This window comes from Peromyscus leucopus, chromosome 13 (assembly GCF_004664715.2).
Source record: "Peromyscus leucopus breed LL Stock chromosome 13, UCI_PerLeu_2.1, whole genome shotgun sequence".
NCBI lineage: Eukaryota > Metazoa > Chordata > Mammalia > Rodentia > Cricetidae > Peromyscus > Peromyscus leucopus.
This window is the reverse complement of record NC_051074.1, coordinates 33,669,753-33,677,375: the sequence shown is the minus strand read 5'-3', so window position 1 is coordinate 33,677,375 and position 7,623 is coordinate 33,669,753. Positions and strand designations below refer to the sequence as shown.

General features: G+C 39.8%; 1 long non-coding RNA gene across 1 annotated transcript; it reads right to left on the bottom strand.

Annotated features, from left to right (window-relative positions):
• Window positions 1–234: 234 nt before the first annotated feature.
• On the bottom strand, window positions 235–6,858 carry LOC119088949. Its single transcript, XR_005092711.1, has 2 exons — window positions 6,369–6,858; window positions 235–474 (listed from the first exon to the last, which is right to left on the bottom strand). It is a non-coding gene; the product is annotated as an uncharacterized LOC119088949 (long non-coding RNA).
• Between the last annotated feature and the right edge of the window lie 765 nt (window positions 6,859–7,623).

The window sequence follows — 7,623 nt, the reverse complement described above, 5'->3', positions numbered from 1 at the left end:
CTGAGCTACAAACTGAGACTTTGTCAAAAACAAAAAGAAAAAAAAAGCATTGGAATTGACTATATTACTGCAAAGTCCATTCATTTCTGGTCCCCATTGCCTTGTTAAACCTGAGTAGGCATGCTAAGCACGGTGTCTATGAATTCAGCAGATCTGTACAACTGAAAGAACCAATGAAAAATGCGTTTGAGGCCTCAAAACTGTGTTGAGAGTGAGCTACATTCACAAAAGTCCTTACAATTAAACTGAAAAGAGCGATTTATTGAGCTAAAAAGTAAAAGTCTTCCTAGCCAAGTCCCCTGAACATTTCTCAGGGAGGGTAGATGCTTCAGCTCATTACACACATAGTTCAATTCATGCTCCATGTCCTGACAGCTGTTCCCATGTCACAGTTGGTTCCAGTGGACCAGGACGTGCTGAAACTTCCTTTGAACATCTACACCACCAAACATGCATTTGTGCTGGAAACAGTTCCTGTATGAGGGTACACAGAGGGTAGAATGCCAGTGTGAGAGAGAAGCAAACGCCTCCCCATAATAGGTTTGTCTCATGAGAGTCAACTTTTCAGACAGAGTTTATAGTAGCTTTTGTCAACTTGACCCAAACTAGAGTCCCCTGGGAAGAGGAAGCCTCAATCTAGGTACACCTCCAACCGATTGACTTTGATTATTAACGTACATGGGCCCAGTCCCCTGTGGATGAAGCCATTACTAGGCAAATAGGCCTAGGCCGTATAAGCAAAGTGGCAAAGCAAGCCCATGAACAATGTTCCTCCATTGTCTCTGCTTCTGTTCCTGCCTTGAGTTCCTGCTTGGCTTTGCTCCATGATGGACTACAACTTGTAGGTCAAATAAATCATTTCCGCTCTCTAGTTGATTTTGGACCAAGCTGCTTTTATCAGTGTCTTAGCTGCTGTGATGAAACACCATGACCAAAGCAACTCAGGAAGAAAAGGATTTATTCGACTTACATTTCCACAGCACTGTTCATCATTGAAGGAAGTCAGGCCAGGAACTCAAACAGGGCAGGATCCTGGAGGCAGGAGCTGATACAGAGGCCATGGAGGGCACTCCATGGCTTGGTTCAGCCTGCTTTCACACAGAATCCTAGATCACCAGCCCAGGGATAGCACACTATGGGCTGGACCTTCCCCAATCAATCACTAATTAAGAAAATACCTTACAGATGGATCTTATGGAGGTATTTTTTCAATTGAGGTTCCCTTCTTTCAGATGATTCTAGCTTGTGTGTCAAGTTGACATAAAACTAGCCAGAACACACAGAAAGAGGGAAGCAAAATATATTGATCATACACTTATTCCTTAAGTTATATCCTTGCCAGGCACCAGGCGTTCTCTTTATATTCAACTTGGCCTGCAAATCCCCACCAAATGATTACACAACTTCACCCACTGAAGAGGCAGGATATTATTTTCACTTACAATAATTCAACCCAATATCATCTCTGTCAGAACAACAGTTACTGGTAATACCTGTAGGATAATTAGCTCGGGAAACAAGATTCCTAAATGACATCGCTGTTGATACAATTAAGGAGTGTGATTTCTTTTGAAAGCAAGATGTCTCAATGTTATACACACTAATTGTGAAAAAGTGGGCAGAGATAATAGTTTATCATGGCTCCTACAAGGTTTTCAGAGCCTCTTTTCCAATGAGAGAAGAAATACACATACACAATCGAGACAAATGATACTTCATTTTCACCCAGTAACTGTGGATAATATGCTAAGGCAAAGAAGCATTAAGAATCACAAACAGTAGAGAATTCTATTGTAATATCACAGTACCAATTTGTAAATAAATTCTTGTATATTCTAAGAAAAAAAGTCAACAATGTAGAATGTTGTGGGAACATTGCTCCATGAACAGCTCTTGGGTTTTAAAAAGGCATTTTCTAGCAGACAAAGTTTTATCTGAGGTCAAGACAGATCAAACCAGAAGAACGTCTGAGTATCCTTACAAAAGGTCAGGTACTCTATTTTTAGAAGAACCTAGCTCTGTCGTCACAGCGACAGCTGAACAAGTTGACTCAAGAAGTCTTATTTTTACATTTATCTTCTTTTCTCGAAGGAGCCTGGCATACAAAAATGATGTGACTTGCTTTTGAAGGGTTTTCATAATGGTAACAGCTATTAATACACCTGAGCCTTTGGCTTCAGGGTCTGTTTAATATGCTGGGTGCTTTTCCTTGTTGTCAATGGATGGGTGGCTGTGGAGAGAATGGGAAAAGCATCAACCTCAAAACCCAGCTGCTGGTAAGCTTGAGGAACATTGAAGTTTTAAAGACTCCTTCCCAGCATAGTATTGATTGATTGTGGGCACCTAAGATGAGTGTGATTTTAGTAGTCATCTCAAAGCAGCTCTTGCAAAATGAACTTTCACACCAGCATGATTTGTAGCGCAGCTTGGGTCTGTGTGTTTGTGTAAGAACTCAAGGGCATCCTACATGATGACTGCTGTTCAATATTTCTTCACCATTTTCTCCTCTAGGTAAAGTTATGGTTCTAGCTTTGAAGTCAATTGATTCATTGACTGGACCTAGAAAGAATTTTGCTTGAAAGTCTTAGATCTAAGTTGTTTTGACAAGTTGGTTAAGGAATGGATGGGACACATGTGTGACTATGTCTCAAGGCAACCAGAACTTTGCTAAGAGGCTTTTTAGTTACCTCTATGATAATTAGTGGAAAATTTAGGAAGCAAAACCAGAGATTTTCAAAATAGCTGCTAATACTGGGTGTACTGTGACCAATATAATCTAGACTCTAGCAGGGTGCATGGAGATATAACTATTTTGGACAAAATTGATTTGAAGAAAGTATTGTGAAAGGAATCTTCATTCATTGCACTATTCCTTCAACCCTGTGATAGTGGTTATTTCCAGTGATGTAACCAATATTTCCCTATGCTAGCTAATGTGAATGACTGTACTAACTCCTGCATTCCACTGGAATGGATGTGAACTTACACCCTTTCAAGGCTACATGTTGAGCTACAAAAGCATAGCCTTTGTCTATCTATAACTAAATAAACTGCTAATTACTCTTAGTCATCAATTTGACTGGATTGAGAGATGCCTAGAAAACCAGTAATGCATACTCTACCTATGCTTACAAAAGTATTTCCAGAAAAGATTGGCATGCAGATCAGTCAGGAACATGACCCACCCTGAGTGGAAGTGGTACCATTTAATAGGCTAAGCACTGGGATGCAACAAGATGGGGTAGAAAGTGGAAGTTTATGGGCATACACAAGCTCAATTTTTCTTAGGTGGGTACAAGGTTGAACAGCATGTTCCAACTTCTTAATGAATTCACACAAGGATTAGCTCAGACCTTGAGCCTCTGTGCTAGCTAATTTTCTGTCAAAATGACACAAGCTAAAGTCATCTAAAAGAAGGGAATCACAATTGAGAAAACGCTTCCATAAAATTGGAATGTAGGCAAGCCTGTAGGGTATTTTTTTAGTTGATGATTGATGTGGGAGGGCCCAGCACATTGTGTGTAGGGTCACCCCTGAGTTGTTGGTCCTGGGTGCAATAAGAAAGCAGGTTAAGCAAACCATGTAGAGCAAGCCATTAAGCAGCACTCCTCCATGATCTTTGCATCAGCTCCTGCCTCTAGGTTCCTGCCCAGTTTGAATTCCTGTCTTGGCTTCCCTTAGTGAACTGCAGTTTAGGATATATATAAATAGAATAAACCCTTTCTTCTCCAACTTCTTTTGGTCATGATATTTCATATGGTATTTCATCACAGCAATAACAAACCTAACTGTGACAGCCTCTGAGTGGTCTACATTTTGACTCCTTTTACGCTAAGCCTCCAAGTTACTCGAATAGACCACCTACTGGGTTCCTCAGCTTTTGAATATGCAGTTGGCCACTGTGGAATTATTCAGCCATTGAGTGCAAAATTGAGTCTGGTGAAACACTTTTTACAACTATATTTACACCACATTGGCTCTGTTCCTCCGGGTCCCCTGACTAACACACTGCTGGAGTGAGTATTGTTCTGTAGACATTTCACACAATGCACCTCTAGAATGGTTCCCCTGTCCTGTCACATAGGACTTTATGTTCATGTGCTGTGAGTGGCTTTTAATACACAATCGTTCATTTCTGGGAGGTGCATTCTTATGTAACAGCTTCTCTGGGAGTGTTACAAAACCGACACATTGCCCCCAACACCAGTTAGAGGGGGGAGATACTCCACACTCTTTAAATTTGCTGGACATTTAATTTTATCTTCATTTTATTTCTCCAGAATGAACATATATTTAAAGTAGTTTCAGGTTCACAGCAAAATTGATAAGAAATGACAGAGAATTCCTATTTACCCAGACCAGTATAGACAGGTCCTGTGTACCTCCCATCTGAGTCTTCTAATGATAGCATATTATGTGATTGCAATCATAATATGTTACCAAAATCAGGAACCTAATGTTAGGACATTATTAATTAAGGTAAAAACTTTATTTCACCAGTTTTTGTAATTTATCATTTTGGTTGGGATGTATAATTCATGAATATTGTGCATATATGTGAATATTGCACAAAACTTTATGTGCATAAATAACTTTTTATTTCTTCAAGATGGCGATCTAGGAGGTAGTTTGCTGGGCTGTGTGATAAAACGTGTGTAGTCTGTAGGAAATCACTAAACCATTTCCAAGATGGCTGTGCCATCTGTTTCATCCCAAGTGGTGCTGCTTCTTGACAATATTTGGCAGGATTTTATTTTATAATAGACTTTTACATTATTTTTTTATTTTTCTATTTATATAGTTATAAGCCAATAATCTCATTAGGATTTCAATGTACATTTTCCCCAGGACTAATGATGGGGAATCCGTCTTCATTTGCTTATTTGGGGCTTTATGTCCACCTTTGTGGTGTGTTGGTTTATGACTTTTTCCCATTACTAATTTGTTTTCTTATTTTTGTTCTTGGTTTTTTGTTTGATTGATTGATTGATTGATTGATTGATTGATTGATTGACTGAGTCAGGGTCTCATTCTGCAGCTCAGGCTGACTCTGACTCACTATTCCTTTGACCCAGCTTTACTGTGTTGTTTTCCATCTTTGTCAAACACCAATGGTGGCGCCTCAGGGCAGCCATTCTCTTCTACTCCGTGGATTTGCCCCATCTTCTGCCAGCAGCACAATGACCTGATTATTATCGTCAGGGAAGCCTGAAGATCAGGTAGTGTGATTCTTCAACTACCTTCTTTTCTGAATTTGTTTCATCAGTGGTTCTTTTTCCTTTACATGTAAATTTTAGGATTATCCATATCTTCAAGGAGTACTCTAGAATTTTTATAAAAATTGTATTAAACTGCTAAGATAATTATAAAATAAAGATAATTGATATATCTCTTATTTGTCTAGGTCCTGGTTCCCCTTATTAGACATGTTTTTAGCATAAAAGTCTCATACTTGTTTTAGTAGACTTAAATTTACCCACTTTATTTAGTATAACAGAATGTACTTATTGAATTGTGTGTATAATATTAGTTCCCTTTTGCTGATTACTTGCCTACAGGAAAATGACTGACTGTTTTATAAGATCTCATATTCCACACTCTTGCTAATTACACTCAGCTATATCTAGAAGTATTTCTGTAGTTATTTATGGTTTTTTTTTGTGTATGAACAAAATCAAGTCACCAACAATTAGGATTGGTTCTGTTTCTCTTTCCAAGCATTTTATCCCTTTGCCTTTCCTTTATAGACATTTAATTAAACACAGACCATGCCTGTTTATTGAACCCTGAAATAAACCATACATGTTCACTTAATAGGGCCAGAAAGGCAAAAATAATTGTGTAACTGTTCCTAATAAGTAATAACATAGGCAAGGGTCAAAAACATGTATATCACTTAGTATTTATTCTATGCTATCTATGTAATTGTTAAAATAGAAGCATAAGGAAGAGTATCCAAAGATAGTTATTTTGAAGAAATTGAAAAGGCGGTTACATTTGAAGTGCCCACAAGACACATAGGTATATGACACTAAGATGTGTGTTAAAGTCATCAGAGAAGCAGAATTGAGGATAGAGCGGATGACCAAAAGAAATGGTGAGAAACAGAACCAGGAAAAGTCTTCTAGCAGATTTCTAAGGGACTTATTATGTAGGACTGATGTACTCTTCAGCATGACACCAAAGATATGTGGCATCTTTTAATTGCCACTTAAACAAAATCAGTTTTCTGTTTCCTAGTTCCAATTGTTCAAAAGGAAGTTGCATCTCAGGCATGCTTATGGCTTCTGCCCACCTTGAGTAGGTCACAGACTGAGAAGTCTAATGAAAGACATTTATGAGCTGAATCCCTGGACTCCAGCACTCACCCTTGAGGAGCCTTGAGCTGGTGTCCATGTGATTTGAAGAGGATAGTTCTCGACTTCATTGCCAGTCTCAGGAAAAAGCATATGTTTACTTATGGCTTCTCTATTAGCATGCAGGAGACCACCTTCTCCAGCCATCTTCTGGGGGACGAGCACTCTCTACACTGTCTACATAATCAGCAGAAGTCCTGCCTAAACTAACCCCTCTCTCGGATAGAGGCACTGTGGGGTCTGAGCACTGCGATGCTTTGTCTCTCCTTTTAGAAAGATGCTTCAGAATATCTCCTCACTCACATCTCAGAACCCTTTCCTGGACTCACTCCCATGGGAGTCAGGATTGGAAAAACAACTTCCAGCATCAGATAATCCTTTTCTTCCAATTTAACTTGTTATAGAAAGAAATCTGATTAAGACCTCCATGGGATCAGTGTAGGAGACAGTGAAGATTTGTTTCTCCAAACCGAGGAAGACGCAGTAGAGGTGCCCTTGCCAGGACGAGGGCTCCAGACAAGGTCACATGGCCTTTTGGAATGCAATTCTCATCGGTGGGGATCTGCACGCTGCGTGCGGCACGGCTGTGACATCACCCCCGTTCCGTTCCTGCAGGCTGGTAGCAAAAAAGTGAGTTTGTGTGGCGTCTGTTTAGATTTTTGCTTCAGGATTAAAAACCACAAATCTGAAGATGAATTCCAGGAAGGCATTTGGCTGACTGTGAACTCTCTACTGTCATCAACCGGTCTATTTGAGCAAACTCACACAGTCCACGGTGAAGTGCTCGCCATAGCTTGCTGGTAGGCCTGCATCAATAGTACCCCTGCCCTGGCTCAGTTTTCTCTGAATACATTTTCATTTTCTTCTTTGCAGGACAACAGTGGGGTGGAGTCGGTCGTAATTAAGAATCCAAGATTTCTCTCTCAGTCATTTAAGTAGGAAAAATGATTATGAATGACAGAACACCAAAAATAAAGCCAGCAAAATCTAAATTCTCATCCCACTAGTTGACATGGGACTACTGATAAGTCATTGATATGTCAAGGATTGAGATCTGTCTCTAATCCAGGCTTCTGTGTCCAATCAGGGATCACATGTAAGATCTCAACTTTTCACCCCCATTTGTATGTACTAGAGTTATCTCAGTCTGACACCTCCCAAAGCTGTCAGAGAATGGCCACACTGTCCTTCCAGCTAACTAGCCACTCCCCCTTCACGGCTGTTTAGATTAAGAACGGAGCGGCTCTGGGACTGAGAAAGCCCTATG